Source organism: Mustela nivalis (genome assembly GCF_964662115.1).
Source record: "Mustela nivalis genome assembly, chromosome: 18".
Lineage (NCBI taxonomy): Eukaryota > Metazoa > Chordata > Mammalia > Carnivora > Mustelidae > Mustela > Mustela nivalis.
In genome coordinates, this window is record NC_139037.1 from 7,824,589 (window position 1) to 7,831,566 (window position 6,978).

General features: G+C 47.0%; 1 long non-coding RNA gene across 1 annotated transcript in view; it reads left to right on the top strand.

Annotated features, from left to right (window-relative positions):
- LOC309853223 overlaps positions 1 to 6,452 on the top strand; it is a 572,893-nt gene extending 566,441 nt beyond the window's left edge. The window contains exon 7 of the long non-coding RNA XR_014305583.1: positions 6,282 to 6,452. This is a non-coding gene — a long non-coding RNA (uncharacterized lncRNA). The remainder of the gene's footprint in view (positions 1 to 6,281) is intronic.
- Positions 6,453 to 6,978: the final 526 nt, after the last annotated feature.

Sequence of the window (6,978 nt, forward strand, 5' to 3'; positions counted from 1 at the left end):
AAAATCAACTGTAAACGTAAGGCAATATGGTGGAAAGATCAGTAGGTTTTGAGCTGTACCAACCTGAGTCTGACTCACTACTTCTTTCTCTTACTCTCTGTGACTTTCCAGCCAATTACATTCTTCCCTTAAGATTTGGTTTTTCCACCTGGAAAATGGCCCTGAATGATGCATAGTTCATATTTTTGTTGTAGATGTTGGTCAAGCTATTTGTAAAGGACCTCACCTGGTGAGTAACATCTCTTGGTACTAAATAACCACGGCTCTGGTTAGAGTACCTGTGTGCATTGTTTGTGCATTATTAAAAGTTACATTACTTTTGATCCTTATAAATATCCTGTAGCTTTCCTGGGCATCAGTTCACATCTCCATTTTGCTTCCTCTTTTCCAATCTTTTCTTCCTGACAGAAAATAGGACTACCTGTATGGCAGGACAGTATCTTTACTTAGAATCTGAACCTACAGAAAGAAGCAAAATATGTTGGTGTTTTAGAATAGGCATTGCATTGACTTCTACTTCCTTGAAATCTATTTCAAAAATCCTGATGGAAGCAAGACACTAATGAAATGATGGTGGAAGGATAGCACATGCAACTGTTATAAAATGATGAGTGTTCCGGGGCCAAACTGGAACCAAATAAAAAGGAAAAAATATTCCTGCCCACTTTTTTCTCAAAATCAAGGGAGTTCTTCAACATAATTATTACAAGCTCCCCATCCCAAATACTTCTAACTTAATATCCTATTGCAGATACTCTATTGAAAGCTAGAGTTAGGGTTTTTTTTCTTCTTAGAGACAAGTCATTTTTGTTCGTTAATAATGTAACAATTCCAAATTTGAGTTAGACATTTTAATATGCTATAAAATAATATATATGTGTGTATCATTTTTCCTTATTTACATATATGCATACATATGTTATGCACATATGGACTTTTGCTCAGAGAGACATAAAGATTTGTCTGAGGGAGGAAAACTAGTTACTCTTGATGCTGGGGTTCTTTGATAATGAAGTGATTGTTCTTACTATTTATATGTTCAATTTTATTCTCCTTAAAAAAAAGATGGGAGGGGCAGAGAATCAATGTACTCTCAGTTTCCTGACCGTGATACTTTATTGGAATTAAACAAAATATGAAAAGGGGAGAACCAGGTGAGAGAACCAGATATAACATCCAGAATCTCTGTGTTATTTCTTAAAACCACATAGTGGGGTTACAATTTTCTCAAAATAAGGGTATAAAAAGGGATATGGAAAAAGAAAGAAGGAGAAAAGAGGAGACAGGGAAGAGGGTGGCTCTCAGTTCAGCCAGCACACCCTTGAACTCTATGCTCTGCTTCAAGAACTCACCCACAATCACCCACAACACCCACACCCAACGTGTGGCCCACGTCTTCACCACTTTCAGATTTGAGCTCAACTATTACATCCCTAGAGCCATCCGCCCGAGCCCTTCAGTCCTTCAGACCTTTCCTGTTGAGCAATCTCATGGTTCTCCCTGTCCCCAGCCTGCTCTGGGACACCCACATACTTTAAACTAGAGAATTTACTGTCAGCTGGTGAGTCAGCCTCTTCTCCCAGCGAGGATCTGAACTCCTGAGACAGGGGCTATTTCTCCACCACCCCGATTCTTATCGCCTGGGTTGGGCCCAGTACTCAGCACATGATGTGTATTTAATAAAGAGTTAATAGAAGTGATCATTTATTTATTGCTTAGCAAATTCATGCTTTTGTAAAAATTTTGGGAAGGCTGTCCTATAACACTGATTTTTAAAAAGTTAAATTTTTGTTGACTTCCCAAGAATGGTGAGAGTAGCCTCTCCTGTCTAGTTACGTATTGTCTGCAGAAAATGGCATCAAACTCCTGAATGCTACATCACACGGCCTCTTCAGCCATGGACCCTGGTCCCAGTCCACCTTTCCACCTCGCCCCCTCCCTCACATACTGATGCCAGGTTCCCCCCTCTGCCCAGTATGACAATCTTGTCTGGGTCTTTGTTTCTTTGTAACCCTGCTCCCTGCATGACTATTCTTACACGTGTCTGTTCTCTATCACTCATGCTTTAGGCTCCAGCTGAAATGTCGGTTCCTGTTTTACTGACACATTCCATAGTATTCCATAATACCCTGCCCTTCTTAGTAATAATGATGATGGCACATGCAATTTCATCTCCCACGTCTGTCATTTGCACTAGGCGGGGGGCTGTCTGTCTCACCCACTGCTTGGAGGCATGTATCCAGCCCAGAGCTGGCCCCCAAAACAGTGCAACACGCCGTATTGGTTAAAGCATGAGCATGATCCTTTCTGTGTGGGTGGGATGCACGGCTGTCATTCTCAACTCATCTTGCTGGTCCTCTGCACCCATAAAGTATTCTCTCTCCTGATCCTGTGACCCATGAACCAGGTGACTACCATCACCTGGAGCCTATGGTTTCATTCTTGCTGTGGTCCACAGCCCCAGTCCTCTACCTAGGCTTGTATCTGTACAAGGTCCGAGCCCATGTTCTGTAAATCTTGGCAACACCAACACCTGCAAATGTATCTGGTATCCAAGAGGGTTTCGAATAACGTATGGCAAGGGAACCAAGGTTCCTCCTGCATATATTCTCTGACAGTTATGATTGTACAGGGTAACGAGATGTTACTATTATTGAATTTACTTCCCTGTGAGTGGTCTCACTTGTGTGAGACCCATGGCTTGAGTGAAGCAGACTCCACAGTTATCCCTGTGCATCAGACCCACTGGGGAACCCAGTGTAGAGGCAGAGTCAACTGGTGTGACAGGAACCTCGACAACAGTGTGTCACAAAAGATCCCCAAGTGGTTGGGGATCCCCAAGTGGTTGGTTCTAATGCACACTTGGGATTGAGAACATTGGCCCAGGAAGGAGTTGGAATTCAGCACTAAGTCAACAAAATGAGCTAAACTTCTTTGAAGGATTCTGCAGAAAGTCAGACACCAGGAGTAACAGCGCAGACACCAGGGTGTACCAGGTGGATTTGAAATGGAGACACAGATAAGTGGTCTGAAAGGATTTCCAAGACTCGAGGGTTCTGGGAGGGTTGGGGTGTGGAGTCCGTGGCTCAGCCAGGGGTGGGGAGGAAGCGGCATCAGAGATGGGGGACCAGGCTGGTGTCATGCGCAGGGCTCCCTGTTTTCCTACTCCCTAGCTACTCCTCCTGTCTGACGGCCCAAGAAGGGTCTGTCTCCCCTGCCGGAGTTGTGGCAAGACTGGAGGAGAAGTTCTGTGAGGACTACTTTGTGGCTAGTGAGGGCAGCCCCTGGGGGGCCTTGTTCTAGGGGAGCTGGGGAAAGGGGAAAAAAGGGGGAGTTTTTTAAAAAGGAAAAGGGAGATGGAGAGGAAGGGGAGAATGGGAAGAAGGCTTTGCAGGTTTAGAAGGGGAGGATTCAGAGTAGCTGTGCATTTAGGTGCAAGGAATGGTGAGAGACAGCATTTTTAGGAAAGGTTGTTCCTGCGCTGGGTTCTCTTTGGTCTTGTTCAGAAGACCAGTGAGAGGATTCCAGCTTCTTTCTTTTTAGCTCTTCTCCCTTGCTCGGCCGGGCTTCTTGGAAATGAGATTTCCTGCAGCACTGTGCCATGGGGAACCCCAGTGTGTGTGTGTGTGTGTGTTGCCTGTGTGTCTGCATCTAAGTGTGTGTGTGTGTGTGTGTCTGTGTGTCTGTGTGTCTACTAATCTAGGCAGTAAATTCAGACTGTGCTCCGTCTGGACCCAGACTGCTGAGATTTGCATGCTGACAATAGTGCTCCCCACCCCTGCAACCTCCGAGAGTTACTCACCCCTCCTGTGACTCAGTTTACTCATTGGCAAAATGGGGACCATCCCAGTACCTGCCTCCTGGGACTGCTATGAGGCTTACACAAGGGAATACACAGTGGTGCCAGGCACACTGCAAACACTCACACACTGAAATATCAGGTACCAGCACGTCCTCACCAGTCAGCAACTCTGGGCACAGACTCCTGTCTTCTCTAGCACCCTGTCCCTTTACAGACCAGCTCCCCTGTTTGCCAGGGACAAAGAGGCTTCCTGGACTCCTCAGTTTAAAACTGGGCTGTTCCAGGCACACAGGATTTAGTGGCCACCCCGTCTGTCATCCTCCCCCCCCCCATCCCAACCCATTTCAAAGTCTGTGTACAGCAAACACCAGAGTATTATTGGTTCTCCGAGTCAAGAACTTGCCTGACTCCTGGGATAATTATTTAACTCTTCTTGGGCTGTCTTTGTACTGAGTATTCGGGCAATCCATTGCCTAATGCCTTCCCAGAATGAGCATGATCAGGTCCAGAAGAGAAACTGGAAAGGGAGGAGAGTCCGGGAGGGGGGCTGAGGACATGCAAGGGGTGACTCAGCTCTGAGTCTGGGGGCTCTGTCACGACAGGCTCAACTTGCCCTGGAACACCCAGCCCCAACACCGTGCCCCGCCCCGAGCTGTGAGTCAGCCAGGATGAGGCGCTCCAAATGCCACTCCGTGAAGGGCTTTCAAGGGCCAGGCCCAGCCCCTCCTGCCATCTTCCCAGGAGGAGAGGGGCACCTCCCAGGAGAGGGGCAGGAGCCAGGAAGCCAACTCGAAGCTGGCAGAGGTCACACACTGCACCTGCTTCCTGCTGGTCACCCTCTGTAGATGCCTGCGCTCAGTCTCCAGAGCAAGGGGCCTTGACCGTGTCTGTTGCATCCTGAGCAAAGTGGGTGCACTCGACACCCAGCTTTTGGGAGGGGATCCTCCCAGTTTCGGTTATTTCCAGGCCAGATTCTTCTAAGTGAAAATGTGGTTGGGAAGCCTCCAGGCTCATCTCCCCAGGGAATAAAGAAATGCTATCCTTGTGGGGGGGGGGGGAGAGAAAGAAAGAAATGTTCTCATTATGATGGTATCACTGCCACCGCTTCCCATGATTCCCTGTCCTTCCCTACGCACCCCCTACCCCCTGCATGCCCTGCTCTTTATTTGCTTCCTACCAGTCAGTCCTTGAAATGGCCCTGGGAAATTGTTGTTCCTATCCACACCTAATATTTACATCATTCACACAAGATGAAGTTAAGACTCTGGGAGGGTCTAGAACCTGGGCAAAGCCACAGGGTTATGACTGGCAAATCCTGGACACCTAGGCCCATCTCCAAATCCTGCCTCTCCCAGGCCACCCCACCCTGAGCATGCGCCTGACGCACCTCATGCCTGGTCTTTAGCCAGAAAAAAATATGGAGCGCTGGACAAGAGGTTGGATTCAGAGGCAGCATGAAAAGAAAGGAATTTAAACATGCAGATAAATAGTACTTTAAAAAACTTATTCACGGGGCTCCAAGGAGGCCCAGTCGGTTAAGCATCTGACTCCTGATTTCGGCTCAGGTCATGGTCTCGGGGACAGGAGCTCGAGCCCCAAGCTGGGCTCCGCACTGAGTGTGGAGCCTGCTTAAGATTCTCTCTCCCTCTTTCTCTCTGCCCCCGCATACCCACCCCCACCCATGTGATCTCGCAAATAAATAGATGAACAAACAAACAAACAAATAAATAACTTGTTCATGGATTCGCAGTGCCTTCCCCTGTTTCCGTCTGAGTTTCTCGCTCGTGTCGATGTAGATCTCAGCTCCAACGGCCATGCCCGTGCATTTCTCAGCACCTCTTGGGCCTGCACATCCTGTTCAGGGAGCTTTCTGGGCTCCTTGGGTGCATTTGCCAAAACACACTCAGTCCTACATCGGTCTGCACGTCTGTCAATTCAGTGTTTTAAATGTATTTGAATTAATCCACGTGATTGTTCTTTTTTTAAAATTTTATTTATTTGAGAGAGAGAGAGAGAGCATGAGAGGGAGAAGGTGAGAGGGAGTAGCAGACTCCCCATGGAGCTGGGAGCCTGATACCGGACTCGATCCTGGGACTCTGGGATCATGACCTGAGCCTAAGGCAGTGGCTTAACCAACTGAACCACCCAGGTGCCGCACGATTATTCTTAACAGAGAAACCAAACCCGAGTAATACTCTATTGCACGTTTGAAAGTTTCGGAGAGAATAGATCTTAAGAGTTTTCACTGTAAGGAAAAAAAAAGTTTGTAACTAAGTGTGATGACCAAAGTTAACTAGACTGATTGAGATCATTTTGCAGTGTATACAAATATTGAATCAATACGTCATACACCTGAAACTAAGGTAACTTTGCAACTCATTTTACTGAAACCTTAAAAAATCCAGTTGTGTTATCTGCTTGCAAAATATACTTTATAGTCTGAATTCCTTGTACTGACTTGTCTCCTCTTCTCTTCCAGACCTCCTCTGTTCGCTCTCTCGGGAACCGTGGGGAACTCTCTGGTGTCTGTGCCTTCCCCTCTGGCTGGGCGTCCTTCTGCCTCTCCTCGTCTGCAATCTCTTCCTCACCTCTCAAACCACAGCTCCAGTGGCCCCTTCCTAAGAGGGCTTCCCTGAGCTCCCTGGGGGCTGACTATACCTGTCACAGAACTTTGCAGTAACTCCAACACAGTTCTCAGCATGCTTGTCTGCCAGGGTTTCTAAGCAGAAGGGCAAATGAGAGTTATTGGGGATTCTGATAAAATAATAATAATAATAATAATAAAAAATAAACAGGATTCCCAGGGCCCATCTGCTGGCCATTTTGGTTCCACAAGTCAGCCGCAATGGAGGGGTCTGTATTTTTAACACATGCTCTGGGCGACTCTGATTCACATGTTCTCAAGCCATGCTCTTAAGAAACTGCACATTATTGTCGGTATTTATTTATATTTCTGCTCTCTGTGACCTTCACCTACCCACCTCCTCAATGGTCAAGAGCTCTCAGGAACAAGAACCATCATACTTTCATTCCTGTGGCCCTGGTGTTTGGCCTAAGTACTGGGACACAGTGGGTGCACAGTAAGCATTTGACGACAGAATCCTTTTAGTCATCTTGTTTAGAATAATGTATTAAGTGCCTACTGTGTGCGCACAGTTGTTCTGTGCGCTGGGAAG